A 26,223-nucleotide genomic window follows, 5' to 3' on the forward strand; every position below is an offset into this window, starting at 1 on the left:
AACTTAAGGACTTTAACTAAAAGTGCTAGGTGGGAGACAACCCACCATGGTATGCTCGTCCCTTTTCAGTTTTAATTCTAGTATGTTTTGTTTGTTTTTTAATATTGATTGAACCTGAAATTTTTGCATAACATTCATTGCATTTTTCATTCTACACACTGCATAAAAAAAAGAGGGAAAGCATGCACGTGACGCGGCAGCGTCACTGACGCATCCGCGTCATCGGTGCGTTGGGAAGAAAAGAAAAGTGAACAGAGAGTCACGCAAGAGCGTGGCTGGAGGCGTGCCTTTGGCACAATTTGACCGACGCGACCGCATCGCTGACGCGTCCGCGTCATGTGGGAAAAATGCCTCCCACGCGTCCGCGTCACCCACGCGAACGTGTGCCTTGAAATCGACGTAAAAAGGGTGTATGGCCAAAAGTTGAGCTAGAATTTGGCTGGAATCGTGCTAGAAGCACAAGCCTTGCCACGCGTACGCGTGCCCTACGCGTCTGCACCGTTTTCACATTCAGGTCATCCACGCGACCGCGTCAATCACGTGATCGCATCACCCAAGGATTTTGGCAATATGAATTTCTAACAGAGAGTTGCGTGACCGCGAGGCTGTCCTCGCGCTAGTAGCACAAATTCACTCACGCGACCGCGTGCCCCACGCGGCCGCGTCACTTGACAATATGCTTGACCTATGCTACTCATGCCCTTTGCCGGCATGCCAATAAACACCTTGCATTCAACTTTTCTCACATGCACTTGCTATATTTCCATTGTTGATTTGCCACATGTAGTCATGACCATGTGTTCACATCATTATCATACCTGTGCATTGATTACCACCTTTCCTATTCTTTTCCTTGCTATAACCTTTGACTGCTAATGTTTTTCCTCATTTCCTTTCAGGATGACCACCAAGAAAGGTAAAGAGAAAGCTACTCCCATACCATTGGCAAGAAAAGGAACAAAAAGAGCACTAGCTGCGGAGCCACCCATCCATTTGTACATCTTAGCATGCACCGAGGATGGTGCAATCATTAAGTGTGGGGAGGTCGATACCGATCTCTGCGGGTTAGTTAATCCCTTCTCAACACCAATGTTAATTTGTTAATTGTTGCATTTGCATGTTTGTTTGATTTTATGCATTTAGTCACTACTTGGTTGAAGTAATATTTTCTTTTTCAAGAAATTTTTATAGTATTTCACTAATTTAAATTGAAAATTTTTTGTTAAATTTGTTTGAAGTTATATTTGGAATATGATTTTTGAGCCAAAGAACACACAACCTGTGAGATTTTGAGCTTATTTACATCGTTACATTATTTAACCATAAATATTTTATTCTTGTGTGTTTTCTTCTCTATTATTGCAATCTCTACATTTTGTTCCAGTCTATATGTCCTTTGTTTAGTGTATTTACATGCTTGCATATGATTGAGGCCATATTTGATTATTAACTCACTTATCCCAAATAAAGCCTACCCTTTCAATCACCTTTGTCAGCCACCTTAAGCTTTTTAATTCCCTTTTGTTTTATAACCACATTACTACCCTTAAACAGAAAAACAAATTAAAAATTCCAAGTTGAATCCTTGGTTAGCTTAAGATAGATTTGTGTATAATTTAAAGTGTGGGGAATTTTATGGGAACTTGGGATGATAGGAAAAAAGAGAATTAAATTAAATAAGTTATTTTAAAATTTGGGAAGCATGCTCATATGAAATCAAAATAATTAAATTACCATGTGCATTGACAAAAAAAAAGAAAAAAATATATTATGAAGTAATTAAATAAGGGGATACAATATATATATATATATATATATATATATATATATATATATATATATATATATATATTACCCCGAATGCAAAATAAAAAGAATCAATGCACATGGGACAAAATTCAAAAATAAGTTTGATACATGAGCATGTAATACAAAAGTGGAAAAAATTTGGGTAGCTAGGTAAAGTATTTTAAAATTGTATAAAGTATGTATATGTTAGGTGAGATCTTAGACTAATCAAGGATTCACTTTGTTAGCTCACTTAGCCTTATATACATATATATATATATATATATATATATATATATATATATATATATATATATATCCTTACCTTTACCTCAGCCCCATTACAACCCTGAAAAGACCTCATGATGTTTGCATTTGTATACTAAATTTTGTTGATTGGTTAGATGAAGAACAAAGTTTAGAAAGCATGACTAGAGAAGAGTAGAGAGATTAACCCTAGACACTTGAGAGATTAGAGTGCATATACACTACCAGTGAGGGTCCAATGCTTAATTCTATGTTCTCTGCTTTCATGAGCTATCTTCTTACAAGTTTATTTGTCTTTTATTGTATAATTTGAATTAGTGAAATCTGATTTATGTTTGTTTTGAAAAGCTTATTTACTTTTAACCAAGTAGGTAGAAACATTCTGCATGTAGTTGCATTCATATAGATAGGTTGCATTTCATACATTGTACCATTCCTCTTCACTCACTTATAGCTTCTCTTGAGCTTAGCATGAGGGCATGCTAATGTTTAAGTGTGGGGAGGTTGATAACCCACTATTTTATGGTTTATCTTGTGCTCAATTGAGTGGTTTTTATCAACTCTTTACCCACTTTTTCATACTATTTGCATGGTTTTACATTTGCCTTCCTAATTATGTGCTTTGATTGAAAACATGCTTCTTTGGCCTTAAGTTCCCTATGTTTAATCCTCTCTTATTACCATTAGATGCCTTGATATGTGTGTTAAGTGATTTCAGAGATTACAGGGTAGGAATGGCTCAGAGGATGAAAAGGAAGCATGCAAAAGTGGAAGGAATACAAGAAGTTGGAGAAATTGCTAAGCTGTCCAGCCTGACCTCTTCGCACTCAAACGGCTATAACTTTAGCTACAGATATCCAAATGACTCGGTTCCAGTTGCATTGGAAAGCTAACATCCGGGGCTTCAATTTCATATATAGTTTGCCATAGTTGTCCTGAAGTTAGGTGACACGAACGCGTGAATGACGCGCCCGCGTCGCATCTGCGAACTTCAATCCGCGCGGACGTGTGGACGACGCTTCCGCGTCACTTTGCCGTGACCTGTACGGACCAGATTTCACAATCAGTGACTTCTGGGCTGTTTCTGACCCAGTTTTCGGCCCAGAGGACACAGATTAGAGGCTATAAAGTGGGGGAATGCATCCATTCATAAGGATGCTTTCAGAATTCATAATTTTTAGTTTTAGATGTAGTTTTTAGAGAGAGAGGTTCTCTCCTCTCTCTTAGGATTTTAGGATTAGGATTTTTAGAAATTAGGAATATTACTTCTTCATCACAGGTTCAAGGTTCTTTAATTTATGTTTCTCTTCTACTTTTAGATACTCTAATACTTTTATCTGTTAATTACTTATGTTGCCCATTTGATTCATAAATCTTTCCATGTTGGATTTAATTTTATATTTAATTACATTTGAGGTATTTTCAGATCTATGATTTTCATTTAGCTTTTTATATTATTGGCTTTAATTGATTAACTGGATGCTCTTGAGTTATCAACTATTCATGATTGATTGTTATGTCGGCTAATTAACTGGAATTCCACTAACTCTAGTCTTTCCTTAGGATTTGGCTAGGACTTGGGAAATCTAACCAATTGGTTCACTTGACATTCCTTGCTTACGCAAAGGTTAGCTAAGTGGGATTAACTTCCATTCTCATAGGAGTAACTAGGATAGGACTTCCGAATTTTCATATCTTGCCAAGAGTTTATTTTATAGTCATTTATTTATCTTATTTGTCATTTATCATACTTGTTCCTCATTCTCAAAACCCCCAATTTACAAAACTCACAACCAATAATAAGAACACACCTCCCTGCAATTCCTTGAGAAGACGACCTGAGGTTTAAATACTTCGGTTATCAATTTATTTAGGGGTTTGTTACTTGTGACAACCAAAACGTTTGTACGAAGGGATTTCTGTTGGTGCAGAATCTATAGTTACAACGCGACTTTATAAAATTCTTTACTAGCGAAAATCCCAACGTCAGCGTGCCAATTTGTTTTGTCAATTTTTAGCAAATCAGGTGTGGTTCGATATCTAGTGGTCTGGGAGTGAAATCTACTCCTCTGTAAGTACCAGTTCTTTAAAGTGCATCAAAAAAACTTTTTCAATTGAACAAAAATAAAGGAAATCTGAAAAGATAAATGAAAGACTTTGAAAAATAAATTAACTGAATTTGAAAGGAATTTCATTGAATTTAAATAAAGTAGTAAATTGCCTTCGATAAGATCAAAGGACTTTGAATTCAAAAACAAAGTACCGAAATGTAAAATTAAACAAGAGAATTAAATGTTGCTTGAAAAGTAAATTTGCAAGGAAAGTAAAGTTACAGAAAAAGTAAATGAAAATGTAAAAATAGATGGAAGGAACCCTACAGAAAAATGACTTGAAGCAGACTCAGTAAGTCGCTGGGATGTGAGTGAGCGTGAGTATTTGCTGAAGCAAAGTTCCAACCTTGATTACGTCGACCTTCTGCTTATTTATAGAAGTCTTCGAACAATTATATTAAAGTATAACTCCCACGTGCATTAATTCCCTAGATAACTGTTCCCGCTCCTTTTGCTTAACATATGTAACTATTAGAAGTGACCTTCGCAATTTGAATTCTTCGATTAAATATATCGACCAGCTCATTGACTAAACACGTCAACTAACTCTTACTCTGTATTTCTTGCCATAAACCTTCTTGATACAGACCTTTATCCTTTAAGACGCACACTCATTAAATCTCGAATACAACACCTCTTTGAAATTTAATATTTTGGACTAACAGAAGGTAACAAAGAAAAAACAATTATGGAGGACCCCATTAAAGACAAAGGCAACCCTAATCAAAAGAAGGACAGTGAAGGCATTAACATGGTAGCAAATACTAGCAATCCTAAAGCAAATGATATGCCTAAGAGATCTTATCGAGCTATATATGGTGGTGGAAAATGGATTCGGAAAACTCAATCAATATGAAATAGTGAAGATGGTGTCAAAAAATGCATTCCTAATGATTTGATTATGGATCTGGTCATTGCTGATCAAGCTCTCTTCATTCCTAAATTAACCATAGATGTCTCTCTGGAGGAATATAAGAATTGGTGCAAGCCATGGAAGATTTCTTTAATTGTGAAACCTCTCGATAAAATTTTCAACCTTCAAGCTCTTGATAGATGGGTCAAAAGAAAATGCATAAAGAAAGAAACTATAAGGATCATGGATCTTGCAAGAAAGTTCTTCCTTTTTAGATTCACAGACCAAGGTGATTATGTTCTTGCTTTTTTTGAAAGACCTTGGATAATAGTGAATAACTAACTTCTCATTCAACAATAGAGACTCTTATTCCTCCCGTAAGAGATTATGTTCAGAAAGTTGCTATATGGATTGGTGCACGGAAATTAACTCTGCACAATTGAACTAGCAAGTGCACTGGGTCGTCCAAGTAATACCTAAAGTGAGTCAGGGTCGATCCCACAGAGATCGTTGTTTTGAATCAAGCTATGGACACCTTATAGATCTTAGTCAGGTGATTAGAAAAGATAGTTTGTTGAGATAAACACATAAAACATGAATAGGGATAAATTACTTAATTTGAGTAAAAATAGTGATAAGAGAACGGTTGAGGCTACGGAGATGCTTCATTCTTATGGATTAACCTTTCCTATTGTCTTTCTCCAACCGTGAGTGATTCCTTCCATGGCAGGCTGTAAGTGATCAATACCGATTTAATGGCCGCCAATCTTCCTCCTTCAAGCCGAACGCCAGGTTTAGTGTGCACCCAACCTGAATAAGGGTGAAGCTCCTGCAGTTCATTCCTTTAATGATCCTACTCAAAATGCCACAGATAAGGTCGAATCTTCTGGATCAGAGAATGCTACGCCTTTGGTTCTAGCCTCTACCACAAAGACCCTAATCTCCCCATACCTCGGCTGAATTGGTGTCTTGAGAAGTCCCCAACAAAGTCGTGGATTAGCCGTTTAAGAGATGTATAATCAAGCTGGTGGTTCTGTGATCTCCTATTACAGAATCATACTGAAGCTATGTAGAATGAAGATGAGTGTCATGGATCATCTCATTCATAAAGTTAAAGAACGAAGATACATCTTAGAATAGAGTCACACACAAATTGAATAGAACAGTTGTACTTTTATTAATCCATGAAAATCAGTAGAGCTCCCAAACTTAACCTTAAGAGGTTAGTGACTCATACTGTACATAATATTATTCAAAAATAATAGGGGAGGAAGAAAATCCTAAACATGGGTGATATTCTCCTATATATACTAATCTAATGACTAAGGATTATATAAATAAGATAAACTAAGTTGATAGTGCAAAAATCAACTTCTGGAGCCTACTCGGTGAGTGTTTGGGCTGAGTTTAAGTGTCTTCTACGTGCTAATGTCCCTTAGGGGTGTTGAAAGCTGGATAGGGACCCCCTTTTGGGCATTGAACTCCAGTTGCTCCCTTGTGGGCGCTGGACGCTAGGATTGGGGCTGGTGGCTGGTGTTGAACGCCAGTTTTAAGCCTTTATTTCCGAAACAAAGTATGAACTGTTATATATTTCTGGAAAGCCCTGGATATTAGCTTTCTATAGCCATTGAGAGAATGCCATTTAAATCTCTGTAGCTCCAGAAAAGCTCCTTCGAGTGCACGAAGGTTAGATCCTAACAACATCTGCAGTCCTTTCTCTATTTCTGAATCAGACTTCTGCTCAAGCTACTCAATTTCAGCCAGAAAATACCTGAAATCACCAAAAAACACACAAACTCAAAGTAGAATCCAAAAATATGAAATTTGCACTAAAACCTATAAAAATATAATAAAACTTAAATAAAACATAATCAAAACAATACCAAAAAGCGTATAAAATATCCGCTTATCAGAACATCAAACTTAAACTGTTGCTTGTTCCCAAGAAACCAAAAACAAAGTAGGAGAAAAAGAAATATAAGGATGCAATAAATTTCAGAGTTCTCAATGAAGCTCAGTTTCAAATAGATGAGCAGGACTAGTAGCTTTTTGCTTCTGAATAGTTTTGGCATCTCAATTTCCATTGAGGCTCAGAATGATTGGCTTCTTTAGGAAATCAGAATCCAGATGATATTATTGATTTTCCTAATTAAGTTCTTTCTGATTCTTGAACACATCTACTTTAGAGTCTTGGCCATGACCTTAAGAACTTTGTTTCTCAATATTACCACCGGATATATAAATGCCACAGACACTTTACTGGGTGAACTTTGTGACTCAGCTTTGCTAGAATCCCCAGTCAGTGGTGTCCAGAGTTCTTAAGCACACTCTTTTCTTTGGACCACGACTTTAACTGCTCAATCTCAAGTTTTTAACTTGACACCTTCACACTACAAGCATATAGTTAGGGAACTAGCTCAATTAAACTATTTAGGCTAAGATATTTCTTCTTTTAGGCCCTCCTAACCATTGATGCTCAAAGCCTTGGATCCTTTTGCCCTTGCCTTTTGGTTTAAAGGGTTATTGGCCTTTTGCTCTTGCCTTATGGTTTTAAGAGCTATTGGCTTTTTCAGCTTTTTATTTTTTTCTGCTTGCTTTTTATTTCTTCTTTTTCTTGCTTCAAGAATCAATTTGTGGATTTTTTAGATCATCAATATTATTTCACTTTTATCATCATTCTTTCAAGAGCCAACATTCTTTACTCCTGTATAAAAAAATCACTGTTTATTCATACATTCAGAAAACAAAAGCAATGCCACCACATCACATAATTGAACTATTCCTAATATAAAACTTGAAACTCATGCATCTTACTTCTCTTTTTTAAATAAAATAATTTTTCTTAAAAGAAAGGTGAAAGATACATGGGATAATTCATAGCTTTAAGACATAAAGACAGATGATCATGCACTAGAAATAGACAATAAAACAAAATACATGGAAAAGAGAAAAATATAAGCAACAGGGGAGTAAAGGGAATGAATCCACCTTAGTGATGGCGGCTACTACTCCTTGTAGAAGATCCAATGGAGTGCTTGATTTCCTCTATGTCACGCCCTTATCTCTGTTGTTCTTCCCTCATAACTCTTTGTTCTTCCCTCATGGATCTTTGATCTTCTCTTATGTCATGGAGGATGGTGGAGTGTTCTTGATGTTCCATCCTCAGTTGACCTATGCTGGTGCTTAGTTCTCGAAGAGAAGTGTGCAAATGATCCCAATAGCCTTGGGGAAGAAAATGCATCCCTTGAGGCATCTCAGGGATTTCTTGTTGAGGTGGTTGCACAGGTTCTTATGCATGCGCTCTTACATGCTCCATCCTCTTCTTAATGATGGGCTTGTCCTCCTCAATAGGAATGTCTCCTTCAATGATAATTCCAACTAAATTACATAGATGATAGATAAGGTGAGGGAACGCCAACTTTGCTAAGGTGGAGGGCTTCTCAGCTATCTTGTACAACTCTTGAGGTATTACCTCATGTACCCTAGCCAAAATTAGAAAATTATCCAAAGCATTTCAATAATCTAGGATAACAAACAAGAATCACAAGATACCTAGAAAGAAAAGGAGCAGAAGCACCAAGAATATTAGAGACAATTCTCATATCTTACTAAACAAATAAGTAAAGCAAATTGCGAGCATCCTATTCAAGTTGGGGGTCATATAGATCATACTAACAAAACTCTTATTACAAACATCATGGAAAGTGACTATAATAATCATTCTATCAAGAATGAAGCGGACAAACCTTTCGATCCAGGGGGCCTAGCAATATCTCAAAAGCTAACATACCTGTGAAGGAGTTAGACATACCAAATGGAAAAGAAATTCGCTAGAATATAGCGAAGGTGGTTCATACCACTGACAATAAGTCTACTGGGGTATAATGATCTCGATGTGTTCAGGGAGTTATACATATCTGTTTAATAATTTGTTTATCATGAATATTTTAGTTTGAAATTGTAGAGGGGTCTCCTTTAAAGGTTTTCCTATTATTATAAAGGATTTATCTTATCGTTATAAAATGAAATTATGTAGAAAACTCATGTTTTAGGTTCCAAATCTGAATGAATTATTCGCAAGTTAGGTTTTGACTTTTGGTGTATTAGTGAAGCTACAAACTATGCTGAAGGAATCTGGTGCTTATGGAATGATAAGAATTGTTTTATCGAACCTATCGACATCTAGAAGTAATTCATCCACCTGAAAATTAAAGATATTGAGAATCTGAATTGATTCTTTACTTCTGTTTATGTTAGTCCTCAACCTAGAATCTAGAACAGCCTGTGGAATGATCTTGAGAGCATTGCAGAAGCTATTCAGGGACCTTGGTGCCTGAGTGGAGACTGTAACTCTATTATTTCTCTTGAAGAGTCCGGTGGTAGCAACAATCCTTCTCAAGATACTAAGAGATTCCAAGACTGTATTTGGAATTGTGCGATTAAGGACTTGGGTTTTATGGGTCCACCATTCACTTGGCAAAGGAATTGGATTAAGCACAAGCTTGATCGCTTCCTATGTAACATGAAATTTAATGACCTTTTTCCTGCTGTTGGCATGAAGCACCTCCCTAAATTAAAGTCAGATCATCTTTTTATCTTACTTTGACTCTCTACCTAAGGAGTAAGGACAAAAGAGAGAGGTTATTTAGACTTCTTGCACCATGATTCATTCACGAAGTCTATAATAATCTAGTGAAGAGTAGTTGGTGCAAACAAGGGGACTTTATTTAGAATATCAATAAGTTTATGGAGAAAGTCAAAGTATGAAATAGAGAAGTGTTTGGTCATATTTTCAGAAATAAGCAAAGAATTTCGCTAAGACTTGAAAGCATCAATCAAAACCTCTCTCTAAACATCAATCCTTTTCTGGAAAAATTTCAAAAAGATCTTTAGAGGGAATATAAAATGATTGTGATTCAAGAAGAAAGTTATTGGAAACAGATGTCTAGATGCAATGTAATTAAATTCGGGAATAAGAATTCAAAATATTTTCACCAAAGAGTAGACGAAAGAAAGAGGAGAAACCGTGTTACTTCTCTCAAAAACATCAAAGATGAGTGGATTGATAATGTGGAAGAGCTAAAAGAATTAAGTGTATTCTTTTGTAAATCCTTATACGCGCCTAATAACTATTTGTCAATATTATCTAATTTTACCATTGCATAAAAAATTCCAACAATGGCAAAGGCTAACTTGGCCTTTTTTAGCAAGAGCATCACTTATGAAAAAGTGAAACATGGGAAGCTGTTTTTAGCATGGGGAGTTAGAAAGCACCAAGGAGTGATGACATCCTTGCAAAGTTCTTCCATCATTCATGGGATTTAGTGGCTGACTTCTTAGTTAATTAGGTCCAAGTGATTTTTCGGATGTCGGAGGACATAACAAGAGCGAATTAGACCTTAATCTCGATTATTCTAAAAGTCCTCTCTCTAAAGAGTTTTTTTCAGTTTCGACCCATTATTAGCCTATGTAATGTTTGCTATAAAATTATTACAAAAACTATTGCACTCAAACCAAATTTAAATTATATTGTATCTAACACTTAAGCAAGCTTTGTTCCAGGTAGGATTAGTGCAGAAAATATCTTGGTTGCTCAGGAGGTTATTCACACCATGAGGACTACAAGGAGTGGTCAAAGGCTTATGGCAATTAAGATAGACTTGAAAAAGGCCTATGATCGACTAAATTCGTGCTTTATCATTGATACTTTGAAGGATATTGGGATCCCGGAAAATATAATAAATATCATCCATCATTGCATCTTGTCTCCTTTGATGAATCTTTTGTGGAATAGATCTCCTTTGGAAGTCTTCAATCTGACAAGAGGAATTAGACAAAGAGATCCTTATCCCCGTATCTTTTTATTTGTGTCTTGAAAGGTTTTCTCATATAAATTCTCTTATTGAGAGAAAAAAATAGAAACTTATTAAATTATCTAGAAATAGATCTCATATGTCCCATCTTTATTTTGCAGATGATCTTGTTCTATTTGCACAAGCAAACAAGGATAAAGTCAAAGTGATTAAGAAATTTCTTGATGTTTTTTGTAAAGCATCCGGCCAGAAAATCAACCATAGCAAGTCGTCTGTATTTTTCTTCAAAAACATCAATCACATAATCAGAGAGGAACTTAGTAGAGAACTTGATATTCCTTTGACTAGCAACCTTGGCAAGTATCTTGGGGTCCCTTTCATTCATGAGAAATATAGGAAGCATCATTTTCAGCCTACTCTAGACAAGATGCAAGCTAAGTTGTCGAGTGGAACTTAAGAACTCTCTCTTTAGCAGGAGGATGTACGTTAGTTCAAACCGTGTTGTGCAACATCCTACCACACAAAGTTTTATGTCTAGGTCGTAAATCAAAGGTGGTAAGGCGCCATGACCTCTAAAAACAAAAATATGTACGTAGATCTATAGGGAGAATAGTTTAACTAGAAACCTTGAAAGAAAAGATGAACAAAGTAAAACCGACAACGCGTCAGACTAAAAAATCGTTAAGATAGAAAGCTTATACATGACACCAAAGAGATATATATATATATATATATATATATATATATATATATATATATATATATATATATATATATATATATATAGAGAGAGAGAGAGAGAGAGAGAGAGTTCCAAAATAGAGATACATAATCAAGCTCTAAACTCGACTTGCGAAGCAAAGGCCAACTAGAATATATATACAACCCCAAATGTACCAAAAGACAAAAATATAAAATCCTGATTCTTCGAAATCAACCTCTAGGAGGGACAATAAAAGTTTTAATACAATAGTGGAGAATACATATATATAAGCTAAGTACATGAAATGAATTACCCCAAAAGTAAACCTTTGCTTCAGTAAGAGTCTCTAACACACTTAGCAAGGTGCCTCATGTCCTGCATCTGAAAAACAACATGTATGGAATGAGAATCAGAGGTTCTCAGTATGGTAACAGTGCCCACATAGTTAAGATATAAGGCTTCGTGAAGCCTACAAAGTTAATATCAGAGCTTAAAGTCCCCACTAATCAGAAATATGGTAGATCTACCTAGGAATTTCTAAATTATCTCTTCAATTTCATTTCTCTACAAACCTCCCAATCACCAGTTGGAACAACCCTCTACTCTCTTCCACCACCTGAGGGATCTCTCAAGGTCAAACATATACAAAGCATACAAGTAATACATAATTAAGGAAATAGATACAACATTTAAGTCATGTAGCATATAGTCATAGATAAACAATTAGGCAAACCAAAAATACGCATACTCAAACAAATCATAAAAATGCACTTGATGCATGTCTACCCTTTGGCCGATGATATCATCTGTCGATTATCTAGTCAAACCCGACATGTCTGGTAGCGAATCCTAGACAGTTCTTGCAGCACATATTCTCAAAAGCATATACATATATAATTATTCAATTATTCATTGTGCAAACAGGGTCAAAAGAATCTCAATCTCAATCTGGAGCAGTGGAGGCGAGCTAGTACATTTACCCAGGGAGACGTGGATAAATTATAATTACCATCTTAGAGCAAGTGGGGTGAACCACAACCCTTACTACTGTCCAGGAAGCTCAAAATCACCTCAACCTGGAGCAAGTGAGGTGTACCACACCCTTGCATCTACCTAGGGAGCTCAAACCATCTCAATCCAGAGAAAGTGGCGTGAACCACACCCTTGTATCTACCTAGGGAGCCTCAACCAACCAACTTAGAGCAAGTGGGATGAAACCGCAATCCTTGCGTCTACCCAAGAGGTACGTTCTCATATGTCCAAGAGGAACAAATGAGGAGATTCTAACCTCCCACCATCTCGCTAGAGGCAATTTTATAATACCATGAGGAACAAAGTAGGGGATCCTCACCTTCCACTATTTCTCTAAGGTCGCACTGTCGAGAAAGAGTGCTCAAGATTAAACAGTCACATTTATAATCAAATCATGCCCAATCTATATTTATAATTAACATATATTTCTTCAAACTTATTTCCACTATGCTCCAACATATTCTCTTTAATCCAATCAATATACTCTACAAAACCACTCTAGTTAATCTACCCACAGTGCTTTACAGTCCTAACTTACCAGCTCTAAATTCATAACAAAAACAACCCATTTTCCTTCATTCTATATCCTCTCGCTCGTCCTAAGGACTAAACAGTAGCTATCATACCTTAAGCAGGTATTACAAAAGTTTACAACCTTACCAAAAAGGTTAAACAGTTAAAAACAGAGTTTTGTGTGAAAAACAGGGCTTGTGCGTATGCATCATTGTTGTGCATACTGATGAGCGGATAATTTATACGCTTTTTGGCATTGTTTTTAGGTAGTTTTAGTAGGATCTAGCTACTTTCAGGGGTGTTTTTATTAGTTTTTATGCAAAATTCACATTTCTGGACTTTACTATGAGTTTGTGTGCTTTTCTGTGATTTTAGGTATTTTCTGGCTGAAATTGAGGGACCTGAGCAAAAATCTGATAGGAGGCTGAAAAAGGACACCAGATGCTGTTCGATTCTGACCTCCCTACACTCAAAATAGATTTTCTAGAGCTACAAAACTCCAAATGGCACGCTCTCAATTGTGTTGGAAAGTAGACATCTAGGGCTTTCCAGCAATATATAATAGTTTGTACTTTGTTCGAGTTTAAATGACACAAACTGGCGTTCAACACCAGTTCCATGCTGTATTCTGGAGTAAAACGCCAGAAACACGTCAAAAACTAGAGTTAAATGCCAAAAACATGTTACAACTTGGAGTTTAACCCCAAGAGATTCCTCTGCACGTGTAAAGCTCAAACTCAGCCCAAGAACACACCAAAGTGGGCCCCGGAAGTGGATTTCTACACTTAGACTTATTTCTGTAAACCCTAGTAGCTAGTCTAGTATAAATAGGACTTTTTACTATTGTATTATCATCTTTGGATTATTTTTTGATCCCTTGATCATATTTTGGGGGCTGGCCTCACGGCCATGCCTGGACCACTATTACTTATGTATTTTCAACGGTGGAGTTTCTACACACCATAGATTAAGGTGTGGATCTCTGCTGTACCTCGAGAATTAATGCAATTACTATTGTTCTTCTATTTGATTCAAGCTTATTCTTATTCTAAGATATTCACTGCACTTCAACCTGATGGATGTGATGATCCATGACACTCATCATCATCCGTCCTTATGAACGCGTGCTTGACAACCACTTCCGTTCTACCTTAGATCGAGCACATATCTCTTGGATTCCTTAATCAGAATCTTCGTGGTATAAGCTAGATCCCATTGGCAGCATTCTTGAGAATCCCGAATGTCCAAACCTTGTCTGTGGTATTCCGAGTAGGATTCAAGGATTGAATGACTATGACGAGCTTCAAACTCGTGAGTGTTGGGCGTAGTGACAGACGCAAAAGAATCACTAGATTCTATTCCGACATGATCGAGAACCGACAGATGATTACCCGTGTTGTGAGAGAGCATTTGAACCATTTTTACTGAGAGGATGAGAAGTAGCCATTGACAACGGTGACGCCCTACATACAGCTTGCCATGAAAAGGAGTATGAAAGATTGGATGAAGGCAGTAGGAAAGCAGAGATTCAATAGGAACAAAGCATCTCCATATACTTATCTGAAATTCCCACCAATGATTTACATAAGTATCTCTATCTCTATTTTATGCATTATTTATATTTATTTTTGAAAACCATTATTACCATTTGAATCCGCCTGACTGAGATTTACAAGATGACCATAGCTTGCTTCATACCAACAATCTCCGTGGGATCGACCCTTACTCACGTAAGGTATTACTTGGACGACCCAGTGCACTTGCTGGTTAGTTGTGTGAAGTTGTGACAAAGTGTGATTCACGTTTGAGAGCTCCAAGTCTATTGGTGCCATTGTTGATGATCACAATTTACGCGCACCAAGTTTTTGGCGCCGTTGCCGGGGATTGTTCGAGTTTGGACAACTGACGGTTCATCTTTTTGCTTAGATTAGGTAATTTTCTTTTCAAAAAAAGTTTTCAAAAATTTTCAAAAAATATTTTTTTCTTTTTGTTTTCGTTCTTCAAAAAAAAAGTTTTTGAAAACCAAAAAAAATTCATAAAATTATAAAAATCAAAAATATTTTTGTGTCTCTTGTTTGAGTCTAGTGTCAAATTTTAAGTTTGGTGTCAATTGCATGTTTTTAAAATTTGTGCATTTTTCAAAAAAATGCATGCATTGCATTCTTCATGATCTTCAAGTTGTTCTTGGTAAGTCTTCTTGTTTGATCTTCATATTTTCTTGTTTTGTGTTTTTTGTTATTTTTCATATGCATTTTTGCATTCATAGTGTCTAAGCATTAAAGATTTCTAAGTTTGGTGTCTTGCATGTCTTTCTTTTCTTAAAAAATTTTTAAAAAATAAGTCTTGATGTTCATCTTGATCTTCAAAGTATTCTTGGTGTTCATCTTGACATTCATAGTGTTCTTGCATGCATCATGTGTTTTGATTCATAATTTTCATGTGAGTCATTTTTGTGTTTTTCTCTCTCATCATTAAAAATTCAAAAAAATCAAAAAATATCTTTTCCTTATTTCTCTCAAAAATTCGAAATCTTTGGGTTGACTTAGTCAAAAAATTTTTTAAAATAAGTTGCTTCTTGTTAGTCAAGTCAAGATTTCAATTTTAAAAATCCCATCTTTTCAAAATCTTTTCCAAAAATCAAATCTTTTTCATTTTTCTTATATGATTTCCAAAATCTTTTTCTTATCTTTATTTCAAAAATTTCAAAAACTTTATTAACAATTAATGTGATTGATTCAAAAATTTGAAGTTTGTTACTTTCTTGTTAAGAAATGTTCAATCTTTAAATTCTAGAGTCATATATTTTAGTTTCTTGTTAGTCAAGTAATCAATTTTAATTTTAAAAATCAAATCTTTCTCAAAATATCTTCTTCAAATCATATCTTTTTTCAAAATCAATTTCAAAAATCTTTTCTAATTTCTTATTTTTTCAAAATTGATTTTCAAATCTTTTTCAACTAACTAATTGACTTTTTGTTTGTTTTATTATTTCTTATCTTTTTCAAAACCACCTAACTAATTTTATCTCTCTAATTTTCGAAAACTCCTCTCCCTTTTTCAAAAATTCTTTTTAATTAACTAATTGTTTCAAATTTTAATTTTAATTTTATTTCTTCTCCTAATTTTCGAAAATCACTAACCATTTTTTAAAAACAATTTTCGAAATTCTCTCCCTCTGATCTTCTTCTATTTATTTATTTAATTACTAACATTTCTCTTCATCTAAAAATTCAAACTCTCTCTTCTCCTCTATGTTTGAATTTTTCTCATCCTTCTTCTATTCTTTTCTTCTTCTACTTACATAAAGGAATCTCTATACTGTGACATAGAGGATTCCTCTTCTTTTCTGTTCTCTTCTTTTTTATATGAGCAGGAGCAAGGACAAGGACATTCTTGTTAAAGCAGATCCTGAACCTGAAAGGACTCTAAAGAAGAAGCTAAGAGAAGCTAAAGCACAACAATCCAGAGAAAATCTTTCAGAGAATCTCGAAAAAGAGAGAGATATGGCCGAACCCAATAACAATGGTGAAGGCACAAGGAGGATGCTTGGTAATTATACTACACCTACTTCCAACTTTTATGGAAGAAGCATCTTAATCCCTGCCATTGGAGCAAACAATTTTGAGCTGAAGCCTCAACTAGTTACTCTAATGCAATAGAACTACAAGTTCCATAGACTTTCATCAGAAGAACCCTATCAGTTTTTAACTGAATTCTTGCAGATCTATGAGACTGTTAAGACTAATGGAGTAGATTATGAAGTCTACAGGCTCATGCTTTTCCCTTTTGCTGTAAGAGACAGGGCTAGAACATGGTTGGAATCTCAACCTAAAGATAGCCTGGACTCTTGGGATAAGCCGGTCACAGCCTTCTTGGCCAAGTTTTTTCCTCCTCAAAAGATGAGCAAGCTTAGAGTGGATGTTCAGACCTTCAAGCAAAAAGATGGTGAATCCCTCTATGAAGCTTGAGAAAGATACAAACAGTTGACTAAAAAGTGTCCTGCTGATATGCTTTTAGAGTGGACCATTTTGGATATATTCTATTATGGTCTATCTGAGTTCTCTAAGATATCACTGGACCATTCTGCAGGTGGATCCATTCACCTAAAGAAAATGCCTACAGAAGCTCAAGAACTCATTGACATGGTTACAAATAACCAATTCATGTATACCTCTGAGAGGAATCCTATGAAGAATGGGACGCCTTAGAGGAAGGGAGTTCTTGAAATTGATGCTCTGAATGCCATATTGGCTCAAAACAAAATGTTGACTCAACAAGTCAACATGATTTCTCAGAGTTTGAATGGATGGCAAAATGCATCCAACAGTACTAAAGAGGCATCTTCGGAAGAAGAAGCTTATGATCCTGAGAACCCTGCAGTGGCAGAGGTAAATTACATGGGTGAACCCTATGGAAACATTTATAATTCCTCATAGAGAAATCATCCAAATTTCTCATGGAAGGATCAACAAAAGCCCCAACAAGGCTTTAATAATGGTGGAAGAAACAGGCTTAGCAATAGCAAGCCTTTTCCATCATCTTCTCAGCAATAGACAGAGAATTCTGAGCAGAGCTCCTCTAGCTTAGCAAACATAGTCTCTGATCTCTCCAAGGCCACTCTAAATTTCATGAGTGAAACAAGGTCCTCCATTAGAAATTTGGAGGCACAAGTGGGTCAGTTGAGTAAGAAAATTACTGAAACTCCTCCTAGTACTCTCCCAAGCAATACAGAAGAGAATCCAAAAAGAGAGTGCAAGGGCATTGATATAATCAAAATGTCCGAATCCAAGGAGGAAGGGGAGGACGTGCACCCTAATGAGGAAGACCTCATGGGACGTCCTCCAAACAGAAGGGAGTTCCCTATTGAGAACCTAAAGGAATCTAAGGCTCACATAGAGACCATCGAGATTACATTAAACTTTCTTATGCCATTCATGAGCTCTGAGAATTATTCTTCCTCTGAAAAGGATGAAGATGTAACTGAAGAGCAAGTTGCTCAATATCTAGGAACCATCATAAAGCTGAATGCCAAGTTGTTTGGTAATGAGACTTGGAAAGGTGAACCTCCCTTGCTCATTAGTGAACTAGATACATGGGTTCAGCAAACTCTACCTCAAAAGAAATAAGATCCTGGTAAATTCTTAATACCCTGTACCTTAGGCACCATGACCTTTGAGAAGGCTCTGTGTGACCTGGGGTCAGGTATAAATCTTATGCCACTCTCTGCAATGGAGAAGCTGGGGATCTTTGAGGTACAAGCTACAAGAATCTCATTAGAGATGGAAGACAAGTCAATAAAAGAAGCTTATGGATTGGTAGAGGACGTGTTAGTGAAGGTTAGAGGCCTTTACATCCCTGCTGATTTGATAATCCTAGACACTGGGAAGGAGGAGGATGAATACATCATCCTTGGAAGACCCTTCCTAGCCACAGCAGGAGCTGTGATTAATATTGACAGAGGTGAACTATTCCTTCAATTGAATGGGGACTACCTTGTGTTTAAAGCTCAAGGTTATCCTTCTGTAAACATGGAGAGGAAGCATGAAGAGCTTTTCTCAATACAAAGTCAAACAAAGCCCTCACAGTCAAACTCTAAGTTTGGTGTTGGGAGGCCACAACCAAACTCTAAGTTTGGTGTTGAACCCCCACATTCAAACTCTAAGTTTGGTGTTGGGAGGTCCCAACAATGCTTTGAACATCTGTGAAGCTCCAAGAGAGCTCACTGTCAAGCTATTGACATTAAAGAAGCACTTATTGGGAGGCAACCCAAATTTTATTTATCTATATTTTCTATTGTTCTTTTATGTTTTATTAGGTTCATGATAATGTGGAGTCACAAAATAATTGCTAAAAGTAAAAACAGAATCAAAAACAGCAGAAGAAACAGCACACCCTGGAGGAAGAGCCTACTGGCGTTTAAACGCCAGTAAGGAGCATCTGGTTGGCGTTCAACGCCAGAACAGAGCATGAATCTGGCGTTGAATGCCAGAAACAAGCAACAGTCTGGTGTTTAAATGCCAGGATTACACCCTGAGGAAAGCTGGCATTTAACGCCAGAACCAAGCATCAGGCTGGCGTTAAACACCATAAACATGCTACATCTGGGCGTTTAACGCCAGAAACAAGCTTAAGTCTGGCGTTAAACGCCAGGATTTCATGAAGAGGGCGTTTTACATGCCTAATTGGTACAAGGATGGTAAATCCTTGACACCTCAGGATTTGTGGACCCCACAGGATCACCTCAGGATCTGTAGACCCCACAAGATCCCCACCTACCTCGATCTCTCTTCCCCATCATCTCTTCACCACTTACATCCATCAACTCTTCCCCATAAACCCCACCTACCTTCAAATTCAAAATCTCTTTCCCACCCAAACCCACCCTACATGACCGAACCCTACCCCTCTCCCTCCACTATATAGACCCTTTCTTCCTTCTTCATTTTCACACATCACTACCCTCTCTTCTCCCCCTTGGCCGAAACCTACACCACTCTCCCCCTCCTCCATCTCTTCTTCTTCTTCATCTTTTCTTTTTCTTTTGCTCAAGGACGAGCAACATTCTAAGTTTGGTGTGGTAAAAGCATATCTTTTTTTGTTTTTTCATAACCATTGATGGCACCTAAGGCCGGAGAAACCTCTAGAAAGAGGAAAGGGAAGACAAAAGCTTCTACCTCTGAGTCATGGGAGATGGAGAGATTCATCTCAAAAGCCCATTAAGACCACTTCTATGAAGTTGTGGCCAAGAAGAAGGTGATCCCTGAGGTCCTTTTCATGCTCAAGAAAAATGAGTATCCGGAGATCCGACATGAGATCCAAAGAAGAGGTTGGGAAGTTCTTACCAATCCCATTCAACAAGTCGGAATCTTAATGGTTCAAGAATACTATGCCAATGCATGGATCACTAGGAACCATGATCAAAGTATGAACCCGAATCCAAAGAATTATCTTACAATGGTTTGGGGGAAATGCTTAGATTTCAGTCCGGAGAATGTAAAGTTGGTATTCAACTTGCCTATGATGCAAGAAGATGCACGCCCTTACACTAGAAGGGTCAACTTTGATCAAAGGTTGGACCAAGTCCACATGGACATATGTGTGGAAGGAGCTCAATGGAAAAGAGACTCAAAAGGCAAACCAGTTCAATTAAGAAGACTGGACCTTAAGCATGTGGTTGGAGGATGGTTGGAGTTCATCCAACACTCCATCATCCCCACTAGCAACCGATCTGAAGTAACTGTGGATCGGGCCATCATGATTCATAGCATCATGATTGGAGAGGAAGTAGAAGTTTATGAAGTCATCTCTCTAGAACTCTACAAAGTAGTCGAAAAGCCCTCCACCTTGGCAAGGCTAGCTTTTCCTCATCTCATTTGCCATCTATGCTACTCAGCTGGAGTTGTCATAGAAGGAGACATCCTCATTGAAGAGGACAAGCCCATCACTAAGAAGAGGTTGGAGCAAACAAGAGAGGCCATCTATGGATCTTAAGAGACGCATGAGGAAGCTCATCATCAAAAAATCCCTGAGATGCCTCAAGGGATGTATTTTCCTCCAAACAACTATTGGGAACAACTCAACTCTTCTCTAGAAGGATTGAGTCATGATATGAACCAATTAAGGGTGGAACACCAAGAGCACTCCATCATTCTCAATGAGATTAGAGAAGATCAAAGAGCTATGAGGGAGGAGCAACAAAGGCAAGGAAGAGACATAGAGGAGCTCAAGAACACCATTGGTCCTTCAAGGAGAAGGTGCCATCATCACTAAGGTGGACTCATTCCTTAACTTCCTTGTTCTTACTTCTCTGTTTTTCGGTTTATGAGCTTCATGTTTTTTCTATGTTTGTGTCTTTGTTACATGATCATTAGTGTCTAGTGTCTATGTCTTAAGGCTATGAATAATTCCATGAATCCTTCACCTTTCTTAAATGAAAAATGTTTCTAATACAAAAGAACAAGAAGTACATGAGTTTTGAATTCATCCTTGAAATTAGTTTAATTATATTGATATGGTGACAATACTTTTTGTTTTCTGAATGAATGCTTGAATAGTACATATTTTTGATCTTGTTGTTTATAAATGTTAAAATTGTTGGCTCTTGAAAGAATGATGAAAAAGAGAAATGTTATTGATGATCTAAAATATCATAAAATTGATTCTTGAAGCAAGAAAAAGCAGTGAAGAACAAAGCTTGCGAAAAAAATGGCGAATATATATATATATATATATATATATATATATATATATATATATAAGAAAAAAGAAAAAGCCAATGGTCCTTAAAACCAAAAGGCAAGGGTAAAAAGGATCCAAGGCTTTGAGCATCAATGGATAGGAGGGCCCAAGGAAATAAAATCCAGGCCTAAGCGGCTAAATCAAGCTGTCCCTAACCATGTGCTTGTGGCATGCAGGTCCAAGTGAAAAGCTTGAGACTGAGTGGTTAAAGTCATGATCCAAAGCAAAAAGAGTGTGCTTAAGAGCTCTGGACACCTCTAACTGGGGACTTTAGCAAAGCTGAGTCACAATCTGAAAAGGTTCACCCAGTCATGTGTCTGTGGCATTTATGTATCCGGTGGTAATACTGGAAAACAAAGTGCTTAGGGTCACAGAAAGACTCATAAAAGTAGCTATGTTCAAGTATCAACATACTTAACTAGGAGAATTAATAACACTATCTGAACTCTGAGTTCCTATAGATGCCAATCATTCTAAACTTCAAAGGATAAAGTGAGATGCCAAAACTGTTCAGAAGCAAAAAGCTACAAGTCCCGCTCATCTGATTAGAACTAATATTCATTGATATTTTGAGATTTATAGTATATTCTCTTCTTTTTATCCTATTTGATTTTCAGTTGCTTGGGGACAAGCAACAATTTAAGTTTGGTGTTGTGATGAGCGGATAATTTATACGCTTTTTGGCATTGTTTTTAGGTAGTTTTTAGTAGGATCTAGCTATGCAAAATTCACATTTATGGACTTTACTATGAGTTTGTGTGTTTTTCTATGATTTCAGGTATTTTCTGGATGAAATTGAGGGACCTAAGTAAAAAACTGATAGGAGGCTGAAAAAGGACTACAGATGCTGTTGGATTCTGACCTCTTTGCACTTGAAATGGATTTTCTAGAGCTACAGAAATCCAAATGGCGCGCTTTTAATTGCGTTGGAAAGTCGACATCCAGGGCTTTCCAGCAATATATAATAGTCCATACTTTGTTCGAGTTTAGATGACACAAACTGGCATTTAATGCTAGTTCCATGCTGCACTCTGGAGTAAAACGCCAGAAACACGTCACAAACCAGAGTTAAACGCCAAAAACACGTTACAACTTGGCGTTTAACCCCAAGAGAAGCCTCTGCACGTGTAAAGCTCAAGCTCAGCCCAAGAACACACCAAAGTGGGCCCCGGAAGTGGATTTCTGCACTTAGACTTATTTCTGTAAATCCTAGTAGCTAGTCTAGTATAAATAGGACTTTTTACTATTGTATTATCATCTTTGGATTATCTTTTGATCCCTTGATCATATTTTGGGGGCTGGCCTCACGGCCATGCCTGGACCACTATTACTTATGTATTTTCAGCAGTGGAGTTTCTACACACCATAGATTAAGGTGTGGAGCTCTGCTGTACCTTAAGAATTAATGCAATTACTATTGTTCTTCTATTCGATTCAAGCTTATTCTTATTCTAAGATATTCGCTGCACTTCAACCTAATGGATGTGATGATCCGTGACAGTCATCATCATCCGTCCTTATGAACGCGTGCTTGACAACCACTTCCGTTCTACCTTAGATCGAGCGCATATCTCTTGGATTCCTTAATCAGAATCTTCGTGGTATAAGATAGAACCCATTGGCAGCATTCTTGAGAATCCGGAAAGTCTAAACCTTGTCTATGATATTTCGAGTAGGATTCAAGGATTGAATGACTGTGATGAGCTTCAAACTCACGAGTGTTGGGCGTAGTGACAGACGCAAAAGAATCACTGGATTCTATTCCGACATGATCGAGAACCGACAGATGATTAGCCGTGCTATGACATAGCATTTGGACTATTTTTACTGAGAGGATGGGAAGTAGCCATTGACAACGGTGATGCCCTACATACAACTTGGACCATTTTTACTGAGAGGATGGGAAGTAGCCATTTTTACAGAGCATTTGGACCATTTTTACTGAGAGGATGGGAAGTATGAAAGATTGGATGAAGGCAGTAGGAAAGCAGAGATTCAACAGGAACAAAGCATCTCCATACACTTATCTAAAATTTCCACCAATGATTTACATAAGTTTCTCTATCTCTATTTTATGCATTATTTATCTTTATTTTCGAAAACCATTATTACCATTTGAATTCGCCTGACTGAGATTTATAAGATGACCATAGCTTGCTTCAAACCAACAATCTCCGTGGGATCGACCCTTACTCACATAAGGTATCACTTGGACGACCTTGTGCACTTACTGGTTAGTTGTGAAAAGTTGTGACAAAGTGTGATTCACGTTTGAGAGCTCCAAGTCTATTGGCGCCATTGTTGATGATCACAATTTACGCGCACGACGTACTCACGCATAAGAATGAATTCCCAGCCTATGCGTGCGCATCATTACTGTGCGTACACACAACTTGTAAAATTCCAGGGTGTGCGTACACATAAGTATTATCCCACCCTCTGCTCTGTGCGTAAGTACGATAGTATGCGTGGGCACACAAACTAGAAATTCTGGTGATAACGTGATAAGTCTTGTATAGTTTGGAATCAATCAAAACAAGCATTAATTCATTAGTAGCATAGTCCAAAACAACAATGAATCCTCACAATCAAATGTGAATTCAAATTTAAAGTAACCGAGAGTAATTAAATCTCGGGTTGTTCTTCCCTAGGAGTTGCAATTAAGGTGATCAATTATTGGCTATGAGGGAGCATGGGGAATTAGGATTGCAGGAGAGGCAAGGAATATAAATGGCAAGAAATTAAATGAACATGCATGGAATTAAAAGGAAAGCAATTAAAAGCAATGCAAATGGAAATTAAATACTAAAAAGGACTCTTGGCAAGAAATGGGTAATTAAGGATTCCTATCCTAGTTATGGACCACATACATGGCAATTGTGTGGAATTAACCTCGATTTGTCAATCCTACTTGAGAATTAGTCAAACGGGCATAATTGATTCCAATCCCCAAGTCCTAAGTCAACACTAGTGGGTCACTTAGAGTCAAGGGAAACCAAACCAATTAACAATCCTCACACAAAGCGGAATGGACATCCACAACTCAATTTCATCCAAACACCCAATTTCTCAACCAAGAGTGTGAAAACTAAACATGCAAGAAATTAAAGATCAAAACAATAAAAGTCAAAGCAATTAAATGCAAGGAAAGGAAACTTCAAGTGCAAGAAATCTCTTGGCAAGTAATTGAGAGCTAAGGTTACCTATCCTAGCCATTGACCACAAACACATGATGATTATGAAGAGTTAATCCTACTTAGTCAACCCTACATGGAGGATAAGTCAAGTAGGCATAGTTGATTTCAATCCATAAGTCCTATGTCAACACTTAGGGTCACATAGAGTCAATGGAGACCAAATCAACTAACTACTCTAATGTATCAACAAGAATGGAAATCAATGACTCAAGGGTCACCAAAGTCATCAATTTCAAGCCAAAAGTGGAGGAAAGCTATGTAAAAACTAAGCCAAGCATTTTATCGAACACTTAGTGTGCATGAAAATAAAATAATATTAAATTACATAGAAAATAAAATCTAACTACCAATAGCAAGAAAATAATAACAATAACTAAAGAAAGCAATAAATAAACATAAAACATAAATTGCATTAAATGTAAATTAAAAATAACAAAGTGTCATAAACATAAAGGAACAAAAGAAATGAAATAACAAAATAGAAGGAAAGAACAAAGATGCAATAACAATAAATGACAAGAAAAGGTAAATGGAAACAAGAATTAAAAGTAGAAATTACAAGAAATTAAACTAAGAAACCTTAATTCTAGAGAGAGGGGGGAGCTTCTCTCTCTAGAAACTAAGAGAAAAACATGTAAAAGCTAAACCTAATTGCCCCCATCCCTTCACATGGAAAGAGGGTCTCTTTGATATAGCATTCAATCAGCTTTAGAAGGTCCAAAATTGGGCTCTGGAGGCCCAAAAATCGCCCCCAGCGATTTACATTAAATGAGTTACGCGCTGGGACCTGTGCATACGTACAGGTGTATGCGTACGCACACTTGCTGATTTTTTTCTTGTGCATACGCACAGGGAGTTGTGCGTATGCACACATGGCTGAGTGGTTCTTGTGCGTACGCACAGATGGTTGTTCATATGCACATGCTAGTGTGTGCTTCTCCTTTGATTTATTCATGTTTTCTCCCAATTCCATGCTTTTTGCAGATAAAACCATTACTTCTTCCACTCTTATCAAGCCATTCCAACCCATTACACCTGAAATCACTCAATAAAACCATCAAGGCATCGAATGGGATAAAAGTGGGATAAAAATGATTAAATTAAGCACAAAATAGCATGTTTTCACGATTAGGCTCAATTTAGGGAAAGAACACAAAAGTATGCTTTCTGAATGAATAAATGTGGGTTTATATGATGAAATCCACTCAAATCAAACCAAAATATATCGTCAAATATGGATTCATCATCTGGTTTTTTACAACATCACAGAGTTCAATTTTTTATACCTAACTTTCGACGTTCATAAATTTCTCTAAAAACTCCAATTTTCCTCATCTTTATACATTTTTAAAGATCTCACATTCACTTCAATTTAAAATAAGGTTCACTCAAATCCAAGCTTCGAGGGGTAAGTTATGGTCTGCCAAAGTTAGTTAAAATTCTATTTTTACCCAATTTTGCCAAGTCCTCAAATCTTCAAAACTCTCAATCCAAAACCCAACCAATCACACCCAACTCAATATCAAAACACCAAAATCAATACCAACATTCTTTCACATCATCACACGCTCTTAAATCAATTCACAACCATTCCAACACTTAAATTCTTTAATTCCTTCGAACATTGCACTCATAACTTACCAATTTCAACAATTACCATCAAACATTACTAACATCAACAATTATCATTCACTCAACAACATCACAA

General features: G+C 36.8%; 1 non-coding gene across 1 annotated transcript; it reads right to left on the minus strand.

Moving 5' to 3' along the window:
* Positions 1-16,985: 16,985 nt before the first annotated feature.
* LOC112793287 (small nucleolar RNA R71) lies at positions 16,986-17,093 on the minus strand. The gene has a single exon (XR_003197987.1). It is a non-coding gene; the product is annotated as a small nucleolar RNA R71 (small nucleolar RNA).
* Positions 17,094-26,223: the final 9,130 nt, after the last annotated feature.

This window comes from Arachis hypogaea, chromosome 3 (genome assembly GCF_003086295.3).
Source record: "Arachis hypogaea cultivar Tifrunner chromosome 3, arahy.Tifrunner.gnm2.J5K5, whole genome shotgun sequence".
Taxonomy (NCBI): domain Eukaryota; kingdom Viridiplantae; phylum Streptophyta; class Magnoliopsida; order Fabales; family Fabaceae; genus Arachis; species Arachis hypogaea.